Genomic DNA, 16310 nt, shown 5'->3' on the forward strand with positions numbered 1-16310 from the left:
GGCATATGCAGTGCCCTGCGAAATCCCCTCTCCTGCACACTGTGATTATTCACCCTCATGTAGCTCTGCACTTCCTCTATTCGGTCAAGCCCACAGGATTTACCAATCCAAAGCTCTGACGGCTCGAGGAAAAGAGGCCTGTCCTCCTTCAGAAGGGCTCCCTGCTTTGAGACGCCCTGGCTCCCCGCACTGCCAGGGCTCGGGCGCACCACAACTGAGGCGCATCCATCTGTGTGCCTTGTAGGTGCTGTGGAGATAACCAGTTTTTCAAAGCACAACCAGAACTTGCATAATGCCTCATGCACCCACGTTATGACTCACTAAATTACATAAACAGAATGTGGGGTATTCTCTCTCTCTCTCCTTCTTCCTCGCTTGCTTGCCGTTTTTGCTTTTTTCCTGCCATTGTTATTTCTTCCAGAACCATTTTCGACTGAACAAAGCTACTGAAAACAATGTAATGAGGGTATAAAAAGACATGTCAGCTTATGGAGAGGATCATGTTTTCTTTAGGATGATAGTGGGGGAGACGATGTGGACTATAGTGTGGGAGATTAAACCACACACCAAAATTAATTTAACTTCAATTTGAATCTGGAAACGAGCTCCCGTTTACAACAGACTTTGTAAAAGTTTAACAATATGTAAAATGTTAAAAATTGTCCAATTGTCCAAATCTATTGTCCAAATCTATTGTCCAATCAAGACACAGCCACTGAAATTAATGTTGCTTTTAATCAAAAACAAAAAGTTTTCTATATAAAGTTTAAAATGTACATAAAAACTATTAAATGACCATAAATACTTTTAACAAGTGACATAACAGTAAACTACTAACACATATGATGTTCCACATGAACAGTCAATTAAAACAGTTATTGAATTATATATTCAATAAAATGATATATAAAATTCAAAAATATCATTCAGTGTCAAAACATGACTCTTTTGATTAGAAATGAGTGGACAGGTTTTTATTCACATTTTTGGGACATATGTTTGCTTAATACATTTTTACAAACATGTTTAATGTCATTAAATAAAGTGCCATAAAATGTAAATAAAAACAATTTAAAAATACATGTATATCACAAATAGCAAATACACTCCAAACTTTTCACACAGTCAGCCAATAAAATACAACCATTGCACAAAATGCCAATAAAAACCATAAAATAATATTAATAACGATACCAATAATTAAAATAAAGCTTGCAAATACAATCCAAACCCCTACTCCAAATAAAATTACAAACCGCCAATCCAAACACAGCCATGTTTTCAGAAATTAATGATATTTTTGTACATTTTTAATTGCTTATACTGCACAACTAAGTGAGAACTTTGTAAAAGTTTATTAGTACAATTACAGTCCAAAAGTGTAAATAAAAACTGTTGTTTTAACCAGGTGGCTACATTCTAAACTCCTCCCACAAATTATGTCCCACATTAACAACCAGTCAAAACACACCCATGTAGTAGACACCGGATGATGAGTCAGAAGTTACATTTTTACCTTCTTCTGCAGAATGAACACATGGATCCACACTCTTAATCAAACACATCCAAACCGAACATCGATTCACAAGCGTCCCTTCATGTGCAAGTCAAGTCCGAGTGTGTCATGTAAAGTGTGTTAAGTTAAACTGTTAGTTGCTATTGCTCTCGTAAGTACTTTCCGATGCAGATGTCATTATAATCATTATCATTTTTGCAGCCTGAGAGAGTCATCAATATTCTAACAAAGGTTCAGAGAGGGAGAGCGAAAGCATGTGAGGGAGAGAATATCAACAAAACAAACTATAATTCCCCGCTATTTCAATTACCCATCATTAGCTTGCATTTCCATCCCATTGCCATTCCCCCAGCAAAATCATGGTCTCTTACACACATACCCATTAGCTCTGATAAAAGCATGCCTGGTGTTTAGTAACAAAAGCAACTCGCTGCTCTGTTCGCTGACTGATCACACTATGAGACCCAGGCGTTCTCTGACATTAACACACACACACACACACACATACACATACACACAGACATGAACGTCCGACCACGCACCGGCACTCAACTGAAGTCCTCAGTGAGAAATTCCCTTTCCTTTGTAGGTTAGGCTTAGATGCAGGCATACTCCGATTGAAAATTTCATTAGAAAGCCTGCCTAACAAACCCCCCCCCCCCACACACACACTGCTTAGCCCCAGGTCCCACAACACTATATTGATTTTTATAGATAACAACTCACCCCCTCGTGACACGAGAGCTCTTGTGTGGAAGAATAGCTACCAAGCAGTGTTAATAGTGGCCGCACAGATCCATGAAGCAACACTCATGCACTCTCACACTGAAAGGAAAAGGATCATTTCAAACAGCAAGGCAAGAAACAAAACAAAAAAAGCCACACGCAAGGGGTAAGCACACAGAGAAAGAATGAGTGAAAGGAGAGAGAGAGAGACAGGGAGGAGAGCGAGAGAGAGAGAGAGAGAGAGAGAGAGAAAGAGAGAGATGGGAAATTAATAATCCTAGAGACAAGTCCCCTCTGTGTTATTCATCAGGCTGCTTTCTCGCAAGCTGCGGAGGAGCGGAGATATGCAGATGGGAGGGGCCAACAGCACACTCCATTGGTTTGTGTGCCTCATTCCTATACATTGCAGCCAATCCACTTTTTTTTTTTTTACTGTGCCGCTTCGCCTTGGAGGTACAAATATACTGTAGCTGCCTTGCGGTTTTACAGAGGGAAGAGATGTGAGGATAAAAGACAAATGAGGAGCTAAAAAGTGGGGGGAAGAAGGAAGAGGAAGGAGGGGGCAGGCGCTGGATGAGGTACACTGCTTAGGGGCTCAGCAATGCTGCCTTCAGTTAATGCACTATTTACTTTATTTGAGCTGACTTCCTATTTGATCCGCTGCGGTGGGGTCACTCAATTGTGGGTAATTTCTTTCTAAATCACATCGTAATGAAATTGCTGCCTATTTTCCAAAACATATAACAATGTATAAAAAAGAGGAAAAACACACACGCGCACACCCAAGTGAAATAATACAGGTGATGTTGGCTGGCTGCCCTTGCTGTCAGACATTACAGGCAATTCCTTGCCTCCATTTTCCATGTTACAATGAATACATTTCACAGCTCACTTGCTTTAAAGTGTGGGTGGTACAGCATAACAACCTACACCATGTGAGAGAATATCTAACACTTTCACCTCTCTCTTTTTCTCTGGCATTGCAGTAAAGCGAAGCAAGTCTCCAAACCTCCACACTCAGCCAAGCTCATCAATTATTGAGGCTGCACATCGGCCCCACAAAATCTGATGCTTTAAATGTAGTTTTGTGTTACAGTCTGCGAGAGCGAAAAAGCTGATGCAGAGGAAAGGCTTATTTCGATCCCACATGCAACCGTGCCGCCTGTCAGGGCTACGTCGTATTGAACGCTCTGCGGATTAAAATCGTCTGCCGTCGTTCAGATTTTTACCGCGACAAAAAAGGTGGCCGTTGAGACAGTGGCTTCACAAATGTTACTCTTAAGTTCTCTTTATTTTAAGGATGTGAAAAACCATTTTTAAAATATGCTACATATATGATATTTTGAAGAATGTTGTAAAAAATAAAACGAAACAATCAAGCACAAAAAACAATTTCAATTTGCATGTGAATTGCTGTAGTAGCGGTGCTAAAACATTTAAAAAAATGAGTGGGATCATTAAGCAGCCAATTGTTCACAATTATAACAACCGCTAATAATACAAGTAAATACAATTATTCTTAGTCTTATTATTAATAATCATGCTCAGGTTTCAATTTTGAACTGATTAATTAAAGACACATTCATTAGTTTAGGATTTTACTATGCATACAATTATGTACAAAATGTAAAAAAAAATCCAATAATAATCATACATATTATTATTATTATTTTTAATTTTTTATTATTATTATGCTCAACCAAATCCATTGTCTGATGCTCAGGACAAACTTTATAAAAGCTAATCAACTAGCTGTCCAATCTGACCTATCTTTAGCATATTTCAAGAGTAATTTCGAAGTGCAACGAGAGTAATCGCACCACACTCATAGTGTGTAGATTGGTTCAATCCAGATTGGTCCTGTTCATTTAAATAGTTGAAAGTGCCACAATAATTTCACATTTTGGCTCAGAATGCGGCCACCACAGGGGGGCTATGAACAGTCAGTTGGATGTGGCAAGTGGACAGTCATGTGAAATCGCAAACCGAATGTAAGCGGTTAGAGGCCAATCCTGGCCTTGTTGTAATCAGCTAATTAAGCACTTCAGTCAGGCCGGCGAAGGCTGCCACACTGCCCTTTGTTATCAAAGTCATCATTCAATGTTTAGAAAAAAAAAGAAAAAAGAAGGCAACACATACAAGAAGCCTAGAAGCTCATACAAAGTATGAGAGGGAGGTTGAGATGTGACATCTCTGTCTCTCGCTCTCTGTAACGTCTTGGGCCAGATTTGGAATCTGATACTCTTCAAACGCAAACACAAACTGCTTGGCTGATCTGCGGGATAATGGAAGCGTGGATGTGTATCAGTGGCATAACTGCGCCAGAGAAACAGACGGTAATTACCATTGCCCCCTCTCTCACACCTCCAGTCGCACACACAGGAAATGGAAAATGAGCTCGGGCGATAGCGAGCCACCTAGCCTCCTCACCTCATTCCCCACCAATTCAAACTAATCTACTTCTTGATTTCAGAGGGAAATCAACAAACATTCATTCCATTGAATCCTCGCCTTTCCACATGGGGAAGGAGGGGGCTTGGAGAGAAAAGCGAGCAATGGGAGCCCATTGAAAATGATTGTCTCATTCAGCCATGGCACACGTGGAGGCCTTTATCCAAAACTGGCTTGAAGCTCATCCAGAACTTTCTATCACATTACAAACGCTCAGCGCTGGAGTGCCTGAGATTAAACGCAGGTTAAATGTGCCTTTATGTACACTGCATAACCTGATAATAAGCAAAGCCAGGTGGGGGCTTGGGAATTAGCTAGTTCAGAAAAAACAATGCTCAAAAACATGTCCTGATCCCATCAATATTTCTACTTTGTACAATAAGAATAGGGAAAAGACCACCCATAAGTGTTGTTTTACAAGGACAGATCTGGGCGATGGCTGATGGTTCTCTTATCCGCCCGTCTGCTCTTTTTCATCTCACTGGGCTTACGGAGATCCCTTCACTTTTTTTTCTGTCATTAAATTCTGTGATAGAATTAAGGATAAGAGCAGCTGGGTACTACATCAATACAAAATCAATTATATTGTCAAAACATAGATGTATGACCTGCAATTTTTCATCTGCGGTGAAAAATATCTGAAAAATAAAAAATAAAATCAAAAATAAAATGGTTTATTTTTTGAAGATTAATCACAATTTTCGATCTGATCCTGAAAAGCTGTTTATCCGCTTCCATGACATTCATATTTGTGACAACCAACCATATCATGTAATTCAGTGACAAACAAAATAAACAACGGGCAGAGCTCAGCTCATAAATTTTAAGCACTTTTGCCAGAGGAAATCGACATCTAACATCATTCTCCATCAGGCAAAATTCAACAGACCGCTGGTCTGAACAGACTGTACCGAAAAAAGGCAGACGCACACAAACAGGATTTCCTCAGCATTATCTCATGCCAAAGTGTAGCCATTTTAATTGCGCTGATTCTACAAGCGTATTGCCTCATTGAATTCAGATTTGAGAGGGCCTCGGGAGCAGCGGCCGCAGTGCTGAAGGGCTCCTCAAGTCCTCTTGAAATAATTTGAGGGTGAAGTTGTGACCTCGAGCACCTGAAGTACCTTTCAATCTACTGCGGCGAGCGCTACGCAAACAACCTGCCTTCCAGGATTAATCTCAGCTCACAATCACAGGGGTTTCCTGCACAGATCCTTTCGACGGCCTTGGGTTACCATCAACCCAACAACGTCCAAATTGCGCCACGTCCACCTGCATAGTCCCAAAACCCTTCCCTGTATTTTGTCATTAAATGTGTCTGAAACGCTCAAATGACAGGATTTGTAAGTGTTTTTCTCCTCTTCTATCTGTTCACTGTTGGAGCTGTAATTGACTTCATGCTCTGTTCCTGATATCTTTGACACAGCTGATGTGAGCTCTCAGCGGAGGCTAGAGATATGTCATACAATCCAATCTCCCGCTCCACTCAGATCACAGTCACCATTTAATTAAAGCCAGCAATGAACACTTTATTTAATGGCCTGAGCCCTCCCCCACCCGACACCTCAAACCTCAGCATCACACAAGCTCCTTCATGTTGTCCTACCTCAGTAAAACCCTTTAAAATCACCTTATACTGTATATATATATGTTGACATTTTAATTATAATTTCCTGCTCTTGTCTCCTTCACAATCATCAAGCTGAATACATTTTTATATGTACACACAAATACACTACTATTCAAAAGTCTGGGGCTAGTAAGTTTTTTTATTATTATTAATTTAGCAAGGATGCATCAAAAGCAACTGTAAAGAAATGTATAAATGTTACAAAATATTTATATTCCAGATAAATGCTGTTCTTTTTAACTTTCAATTTATCTAAGAATCCTGGAAAATGCATCAAGATTTCCACAAAAATAGTAATCGGCACAACTGCATAACACTAGAAACAAAGCCTACTCACTAAACTGACCAGCACTAATTAATAACACCAAAGCACATTTTGGTCAATTATTATTTTGACAAAAATCTATAAAAACTAGTGTATTGTTGGAAGTCTACCAGATTTACCTGCTAGGCCATAGCAGTAATGTGCAAGCAAGGCGTAATATCTGTTTCTTTGGCAGGAAGATTTTCCCTTAGTAAATCTGTCACTTCCCATTTCAGTTATCACACTGTTGAGTAGGGTTCATCACACTGAAAAAAAAGCCCAACTGAATAAAAAGCAAAAACTATGGCCTTCAAAGCCATACAGGGACCAAGAGAGTTGATTTCTGAGAGCGCCAATTCACAGCAATAAAAGACATGGGTTGTTTCGCCCCCAGACACAAGCTGAGAATGTGGGTTAATGTGTTTTATAAACAAATAGCTTTTATATAGTGGAAAATGGACAAAAAACACAATGGCACTCTAGGTCTCTTGCTTTTGTGTCAAAAAGGCGATGGGGGTTAACTGGCTTTTGAGCAATGAGAGCACTTTGGTACATGTCATTTTGAAGGGGTTGCAGTCCACTCAAAATCTATCATCTGAGGCCATTCTTTCTGAGGATGTGGATCAGCACACATAAGATTTGATTTGACAGGGTCAGAAGGTTGTGCCTAGAGACATTAATAAACTCGCCAAGTCCCCGAGACTCCAGATTCACTTGACCCAACTGCTCCGCCGCTGATCCCAACAAACTTAGCTACAAAATGAAAGTTCAACAAATATTGAGTATACAGTAACAATTTTGCCGATTATGCCGTCCTCAAAATCTTTACATTTTTTACCCTTGAATAATGTCAACAAAGACTTCTTTCATCCATTCAATCTTGAACTCTTTCGTATTGATGTGATCTATCTATCTGAGATCTATCTACACATATGCTTTGAAAAATAATAGCACACCTTTCTTCTTTCTATAAAGCAGGTGAGACAGTAACCAACCAGCCAGAACACCTTAAGTCACTTAGCAACATGCTTAAAAATATATTATGTATACTATAGCGACAGCATAGCTAGAGAAACTGCATGTCCTGTTTTTCCTGGACATGTCCTGGCTGGGATTTCTAAATGACCAATAATGTCTGGGTTTTGCTTTTGTTTTCCTTTTGTTTCATACTTGCTAAGGGTAATTACTGAAAAGAAGTTTGACCAATAGTGTGCTGACATTGTACATAATTTACCAATTGTGGCATGCAAGAAGGTGGGATCTACAGAGAATTGTTAAAGAAATGCAAATACACTTACACATAATGTATGAGGATAATGTTTTGAATGTAGAGAGCACATCAATAGGAAAATAAAACCTGGACATTTTAGACAATTTAGAAATCCCAGCCAGAACAGAACAGGCAAAAGAGAACGTATCACCCCAGGCTTAGCAAAACCTTAGCAACAACTATAGTCTCAAGTTCATGCAAAATGTACAAATCTAAATAAATATATCAGAACAGAGAGATAAATTAATGGGAATTGCTCAGCTAGACTCTGACCTTTTTCTTCACAAGAGCAGTACAGATCCTATAGTATTTTTGCTACAATTGCAGCACGTCTTTAACTGCAGTTTGTTCATTGAATTTCAGCTGTCCTACATTCCAGCAACTTTTTGAAACATATGCTCAGAAAAAAAAAAAATCCAGAATACTTTATACAAATATAATCTAATAGCCAAGATCAGTTGCACTCTTTTAAAAAGGAACCACAAAGAAACACGATCTGCGCTGTGCAGAGGGGCACTTATTACCAGCAAGATGCTTATTCATGTATTTCTGTGATGCGTTAATTAAGGAAAGGATGCAAGAGATATATGATTGAGCAAAGAGAGAGAGTCAGGGAAAAACATATTATGCGAGGCACTCTGGGACTTTCTTCTTCCAAGCAACTGCAATATGACCGAAGGGATCACGTTAACCCACTTCTATCAGACGACTGTGGAGCTGGGCTTCCAATGAAAGGAGTCGAGATTTGCCGATGTTTCGTATGTGCCAGGAAACATGTAAATGCCTCTGCTGCATGTAGTAGCTTAGTGCATAGTGTTATACAGCACAGACGTGATGTCTGCAATTAAGATGCCTCATTCAGAAGAGTCTGAGAGACGACCCTCAGGAACGCTACATCAGGCTGGGGGCACTTAAAGTTCTAATGCAGCGCTTCCAATCATTGTGTTTTTGTTAGCAATGGTTACCTCCAAAGAAACACGTGCAGCCATCATCGCTTTGCATCAAAATGGCCTCACATGCAAGAAAATTGCTGCAAAGAATATTGCACCTGAAAGAACCATTTACCAGAACATCAAAACAATTGCAGTGAAGAAGTCTTCAGGACGTCCCAGAGTGTCCAGCAAATGCTAGAACCATCTCCTGAGGAATCAGCTAAGGAGGCTAAGAGGCTAAGACTTTTGGACAACGGACAGCAAAGAAGCCACTTCTCTCCGAGAAAAACGTCAAGGACAGAATGAAATTCTGCTGGATGTACAAGGATTAGACAGCAGAAGACTGGTGCAAAGTTATTTTCTCTGATGAAGCTCCCTTCAGGCTGGGAAATCGATTGTTCGGAGAAGAAAAGGTGAACGCTACCATGAGTCCTGTGTTGTGCCAACATTGAAGCATCCTGAGACCATCAATGTGTGGGCTCTCTCATAATTCTGCCCAAAAACACTGCCAAGAATAAAGAATAGTATCAAAACGTCCTGCAAGAGCGACTTCTTCCAAACATCCATGACAAGCAGAAGTCCACAAATTGTGATCAACTCCGAGGACTAATAAGGCAAGAATGGATCGCCATCAGTCAGGATTTGGCCCAGAAGCTAATATCCAGCATGCCAGAGTGAACTGCAGAGGTTATGAACAACAAGGTTCAACACTGTAAATATTGACTCATTACATTTTTTTTGCCAATAAAAGCCTTTAAAACTTCTGTTTTTCAGTATACCATAGAAATGTGGAAAAATAATATACAAATACTGAAGCAGTATTATATATATATAATAATTCTGCCTGAATATTCGGATGAGGCTTGCACAGTCCGGTGTTTGCTAGATAACAGTTGAGTCAGGGGATAAGCGAAATATTATAAACAGACCTCTAGAGTCACGAGTGTGAAGTGAATGAATGTAAACTTTATAAGTGAAAAGAGCGCAAATCAAACACCGCATTGCTGTTTTCTCTCCGTGTATCTCTCAGAAATCAGAGCTTGGCAAGATTAATATCATCTATATTAATACATCACACACGATTATATTATTTGTATAGGCAATGATTTAAACCTTAGGCTACGATATGATACGAATGAATGGAATAAGCACAGCATGCTCACCAATCAAACAGCCGCGTTGCGCGTCTCAGTCTTTCAAAAACCAAACCTGTTCTCTCGAGAGAGCAGGCTAATAATCAGCTTAGATACAGGTGCATTTTCTACTTGTCCTACATGTTTGCATCTTTATCTTTTGCTGGTTTGCCTTGCACACGAACATTTGTTTAGTGACGTTCACTAAACATTATAGACTCGCTTAAAGAGTGCTGCAAAATGTGTGCATTGAATTGATTCAGTCGAGTTCAAATGATTACTAAACGTTTGTCATGACATCTCTCTGCTTGCATGATAAATATTATTTTAGAAATTAATAATTATTTTATTTTAACACGGCATACTTGTTCAGTGATAACTGAAAAAAGAAGATCTTAAAAAGAAGTCTTAACGGTCTTATCAAGTAACTGTACTACGTTGTATGCGAATGCAGATACGAAACATTTAGTTATTTTTACAGATACAAATACTGGCTGTTACATGAAAATGTCAATATGTAATGTCATAATTAAAAAGTTTTGACAATTTACACATTTAACTGTTGCATATGGCTATGAATTAAAAATAATTTAATGATAAGAACTATTTAATGTCTTTTTTTATTTACAGCATGAACCACGAGTAGTCGAGTAACGAGTATTTTTTTAAATAAGAAATCGACTAGCAGAAATCAGTAGTCGTGCAACCCCTAATATATATATATTAGAAATTATATGATAGAGGAGACCCCTTATTTGACAATGCATGGTTAGACCAGGCCCCCAAAATTAAAGAGAACTTTACAAATTCAAGATATAACATAAAAATGTATGATTAAATTTAATATGTTGTTAAATTCAAACTTTTCTTTAAAATGGTATTTACATGAATCCAAAGAGTACATGTTTCTAAGAACTTGATTTTAAACTAGATATTTCACCGCATTGAATAGATATTTATCATGGACATATGTCATTGACCTACCTACAATACCATGTGATCTCAACATCACAAATGAATAATTTAATTTGCTTGATCATTTTGACTGATAATCTTATCACAAGGATGAAAAAGGAGTGCAGAACACTAACACATGATCCTGGCTCTTCAAACAATGCACTTTGGCAGCATCTGCTGGGGCCCCAAAAAATTACACACTTTGACACACGAAACAGGACACGGACTTGCTCATGTTCTACCAGGACGTCAATCCATCCACATATACAAACCCAAACGTGTGTATTTCATCAGAGTGGGTTAACTGTAAAATAATCTGATTTGACATGTTTCAAACAGCTCCAGCAGCCAGCAAGGATTTCGACTTTACAGATAATGACAATTATCTCAATTTCCTTTAATGTTTTAATTTTGAGCAGACACTATTATGTAGGAACAGATAGGGTGAGCAATGATTAAAATAGCAACTTGTGTTGGTTTTGGAGCTTTGAAATGACTTGTCCTATCGGAGAGAATGCACATGGGAAGCATCCCTCTCCATCACTTTAATTCCCTGGTTTAGCATATTGTACACCCATGGCTGGTAAATTAGTCACATCTGGAATAGCCTAATTAACAGATAGGAGCTTAACCTACTTATCAGAGCAAGCCACTTTGACTTTTTTTATTTCTTTTTTTTGGTAAAAGGGTGGGGGCACCTGGGGGTGGGCAGGCAGGTAGGATGGCTGGATGGAGAGAAGAAAGAGTGACTAGACTGGTGCTCACTAGCTTCCCAATTTGCTAATGATGGTCTTGATTATTATTATTTATTTTATTTTTTTAATGAATGCCACCCGCCTCCCTCGGTGCTTCACACTGACTCATTTCCCGCTAAAAGTGTGCAGATGATGTCAAGGTGTCAAGAAGCATGGCTGACAGCCCAACATTACCAAACAATTGACCGGGGTCACCGTAAAAACAATACTGCCCTCTCAGACCCTCCATTACAGAAATGGAAAACATCTGTCAGCCCTGGTTTTAATGTTATTTGCAAATGATACAGTACTTCACTACCCCCTTTATGCCATCTCTCCACCTCTTTCAACCCCTCTGCTCATTTCTCTCCATCCTCTCAAGCACAATTAAAGGTGAATAGGCAGTAAAGGAATTGCTTTAAGTATTAACACAAGTGTTTCCCCTGTCTTTTACAGTTTAATGGTAAACATGGCTTTTGTGCCACAATTTCCACTAATGTAATCTAATAGCTGTTCTAGTAGACCCTGGCATCACATTACTGATATCTGCAGGATGAAAGCAATTTTTCATTTAATGTGTGAGAAAAAAAAAGAAAAAAGAAAAGTTTGGCAGTATAATGGAAACGGAGGAAATAAAATCATTCATGCCTCTTATGACAGTGTTACATTTTTAAAACCTTCAATAAAAGCATGGCCTTCCCGACTCCCCCTAATTAATCACTGCCAACCCTTTAAGCATCGCGGGGATGGTGCAGACGATCTCGACCGTAAATTTGAGAAATACCATCTTACATGATAAGACTGCTGCGTAGGATTCAATCCCTTTTGAAAGCATCTGCCCTTAAAAACATTTCCACAGCTAACAGCCGAGCATATTAGAAAATAAAATACAATTCTGCCACCTGACACTTCAATTTAGCCCGCTCCAACTGCTGAAGCCATCAGTCTACTGGCCTGCCTGCCATGATGGAGAATCCCCCAAATATCACTTAACTGATCTGAGCCAGGCACGTAATGCACATGCACTCTCCCCCACCGCATTACCAACACACACTCTCTCTCTGCAGTGCGTTCCGCTCACACACACACAATCTCATTTTAATTGACTGCATTGTCTGGGCCGAGGCTGTGGGGAGCGCCTCCACCCTCCTCTCTCCTCCCTGCAGCTTTGAGGAGTATTTACAGTCCGATAATCTTCAAGCTCCTCACCACATCTATTACACTACAGAAGAACAGACGTGGAAAAAACAGAGCCTTTAAAGGGATAGTTCATCCAAAAATAAAAATACGCTTATCGTTTACTCTTGTGTTGTTTAAACCTGTATAACTGTTGGTCTTCTGTGGAGCTCAAGAGAAGATATTTTACTGAATGTGATGGCCTCTCTTTTCCATGCAATAAAAATAAATGGGAACTAGAGCTTTTGACATTCAAAATGAATTCAAAGGCATCATAAAAGTGATTCATATGACTTGTATATTACATGTAAGTCTTCTGTAGACATATGATTTAAACTTTTGTGTGATGAACAGGGTGAAATTTCGAACTTCGAAAAGCAAATATTTACTGAAAATCTTACAATCCACTCTTAGCTCTTATTAGTGCGTTCATAAGAAAAGATGTCAGTATGTAAATGTTAAATCACCTTTTTGAGTCTGATCTTTATAATGAACCAGTTCATTCACTTTACAAATGAATAATTCTTTCATGTATTAAACTGATAAGTGTGTTTAACTGACTCTGGTTTTGATCCATTTGCATATGTGAACAGCTCTCTGGGGATTGTCAGTACATAACAACTTAAATTTCAATCTGTTCCTCACACAAAGCTATCATGTGATTTCCCAAGACTATATAAGCTGTACTTAAAAACTCCCAGCTTTCTTGAGGGGAAAAAAAGACCTGTACACTGTCAGAGAAAACAAAAATGTGCAAAAACTGTAGCCTTGTCACTCTGGTCACCACCATTAACTCTTTCCTCACCAGCATTTTTGAAAAAAGTTGCCAGCCATCGCCAGCATTTTTGATGAGTTTCACAAAAATGTCATGGTCAACAGAATATTTTATATTACGAATATCTGAACATGTAATATAAAAAAATAAATAAAGACAGAGCCTCTACTTTTAACTTTAACAACAAAAAAATCTGTTTTATTCTAACTTCAAGCATTACCAACACCTAAATGTAGGTAAATGAAAAAAAAGCTACATTTTGAGAAAAAAAAAGAAAAAAAAGAAAATGTTTTATCAAATACTACATCAGGATCATATTCAGTAGGACAATCAAAGCAAAGATGTTAGATTGCTTCCATTAACACCCCCAAAGCTTGCACAGTCCTTTATCACTTCCGGGATCACCATTTCGCTCAGTAACTTTAGGCAGTTTTCATTTATATGCTGTTTATTGTGGATGATCGCATTGTTTTTCATATGCATAGTGAGAAAAGAAAATGCATAATTTAAACTTTTAGGTGAAATATTACCTCAGCAGGATTTGGGTTTTAGAGTGGGCCTAGACAACAGGCACCAACGGGAAGCAGCGCTCCTTCCCTTTGTCTTGACTGTGCTCATTCACAGTGTCTCTCACTCTCTTACTGCTAAAGTATGGAGCCATCATAGCAATCTCCCTGCATTGCCATTCTTCTCCACATCAAATGATCATTTGGTACGGCCTCCTCTCCGTGATTGATTGACTCAGCCCACGCCTAAATCACCCTCATAAAACTGGTATTGTGACAATGCTGGGAGTGTGACAGGTTAAGGAATCGTATTGATTCACAACTGCAGTCCTGCAGTGTGACTGAGGCACGTCAGTAGTGAAGGCTAGCCCGCAGACCACAGAAAGATGTGCCAGCTTCGATAGCGCTGTTGATGTGCCAGCTTCGATAACCTTGTTGATTTTCAATACACAAAGAACAAGAGAACATGCTAAAACTGGTGCTTTCAAAGTTGATTCAAGAATTGAGCTTGAAGTGTCACTAACAGGTTTAAGAGCGGTCTCAGAAGAGCACCGCTGAAATAACAGTAATGCTTCTAGGACAGACTCCAACCTGCATTTTCTCTCCTCAAATGTAGCGTGCTGCCATTCAAAGCGAGCTCTTTCAGGACACGCTTTTAAAACATGTCCTCATGGACTGTTCATGTGTCAACAGTCCTCTAGCGTTAAAGGAAAGATTCACTGACATAAGAAGGGCTTGGAGTACGTCCCAGCCCAAAAAGTCAGTCATTTTTTGCTGCGGCGTGGGAAATAACACAGAGAATTAGCCAGTCGTGAAGAAACACTCTTTGTTTTGGGAATTTTACAGAGGTTGCATGTCCCGTGTCAGTCCTCCCAAATCGACAGTGGGTTCCAGACAAATCACAGCCAGACGAGGCAATATATGAGACTTCAGCTCCTCGAACAAGACTGCTGAAATCAGCAACTTTACAGGGTCAGTTCTCCAACCATCCTCCCTCCCTCTCTCTCTTGCTCCTTTTTTTTTTCTTTACCTCACTGTCGAGACACCAAAGCAATCAATCTTAACTAGACCCATTCCTTCTCTGGAGTGAAGGGTGCCATTTGTTTTCTTCCTTTGGGATGCTACCCTTTCTCTGGAATATCTCTCTTGTGCCAATCTTTTACATATTCCTTCATTATTGGTTTATCATTTTAATAAGAACCTCTAATGTTCCTGATGCCCGAGACATTCTCCTCGGTCTGCAGTCTGAATACTCATAGTGATTTTACCTCAGAGGGATTTAATCATGATTTACGGCATAAATTTTCATACCTTTTGTGTTTTTCTGGTGATTTTGTGCCACTGAAATTAAAAGCTTTTCAAAGAGTTTATTTCTTTGACAAAAATACTGAAAATATTCAAACAGGTTTCCTAAACACTCCCCCATCTGTCATTGGTTGACTAAACAGACAGCCCCGCCTCTACACTCATTTGTTGAGCCACTGTTGCCATGACATTTCTGGTTGGAATGCTTAAACAAACCAAGCATTGTTTAAAAAAAAAAACACCACAGTGTTCACAATTTTCATGAGGATTCAGTCTGGATTTCTTATTGTTCTATCAACATATTAAACTCAAATAGGAGAAAATGCTTTAAAAAATAACACATGCTACCTCAAATTTCTTTAAAAATTAATTATTGCATTTTTGTGTCTGAATGGTCTAATGATGATTTAGCAGCTGGGACCACATTCATTCCTGGTCATATTTACCACAGACTTTGGCAGAATGAAACATTTTCCCATTATAGGTGCGAAAGAGGAAATCCAGAAATACTCCACATTTGATCTGTGGGGCGTATTTTTGCATTAATGACTTCTGAGCTTTTAAAAAATGTTGAATTGGCTGTGGGTTAATATTCTTCCGTTAAGGCAAGGCAAGTTTATTTATATAGCACATTTCGTACACAATGGTAATTCAAAGTGCTTTACATAAAAGAAAGTAAAATAGTAAAGAAGAAAAATAATAACAAGAATAAAACAAGCAATTTAATTTTTTTTTTAATTAATAAAAAATTAACTTATTTAAAATGAATTTAAAACAGTTAGAAAATGATTTTACATAAAATAAAATAACAGTGAAAATATAGTGCAATACTTAAAACGATGAATCAAAATATGAAAATTAAGGAAGAAACCACAACTAAGAGGGGTACATTATT

The 16310-nt window shown here is 38.7% G+C and overlaps 1 protein-coding gene across 11 annotated transcripts in view; it reads right to left on the minus strand.

Annotated features, from left to right (window-relative positions):
- LOC132149089 (RNA binding protein fox-1 homolog 1-like) overlaps positions 1–16310 on the minus strand; it is a 263380-nt gene that overhangs the window by 66511 nt on the left and 180559 nt on the right. The window contains exon 1 of one of the 11 annotated variants that reach the window (XM_059558028.1): positions 2243–2438. The exons of the other annotated variants lie outside the window; for them this stretch is intronic. The gene's annotated coding sequence lies outside the window, so the exon portion shown is untranslated. Of the gene's footprint in view, positions 1–2242; positions 2439–16310 lie in introns of those variants that run through there. 11 annotated transcript variants of the gene reach the window in all.

Source organism: Carassius carassius, chromosome 9 (assembly GCF_963082965.1).
Source record: "Carassius carassius chromosome 9, fCarCar2.1, whole genome shotgun sequence".
Classification (NCBI taxonomy): Eukaryota; Metazoa; Chordata; class Actinopteri; order Cypriniformes; family Cyprinidae; genus Carassius; species Carassius carassius.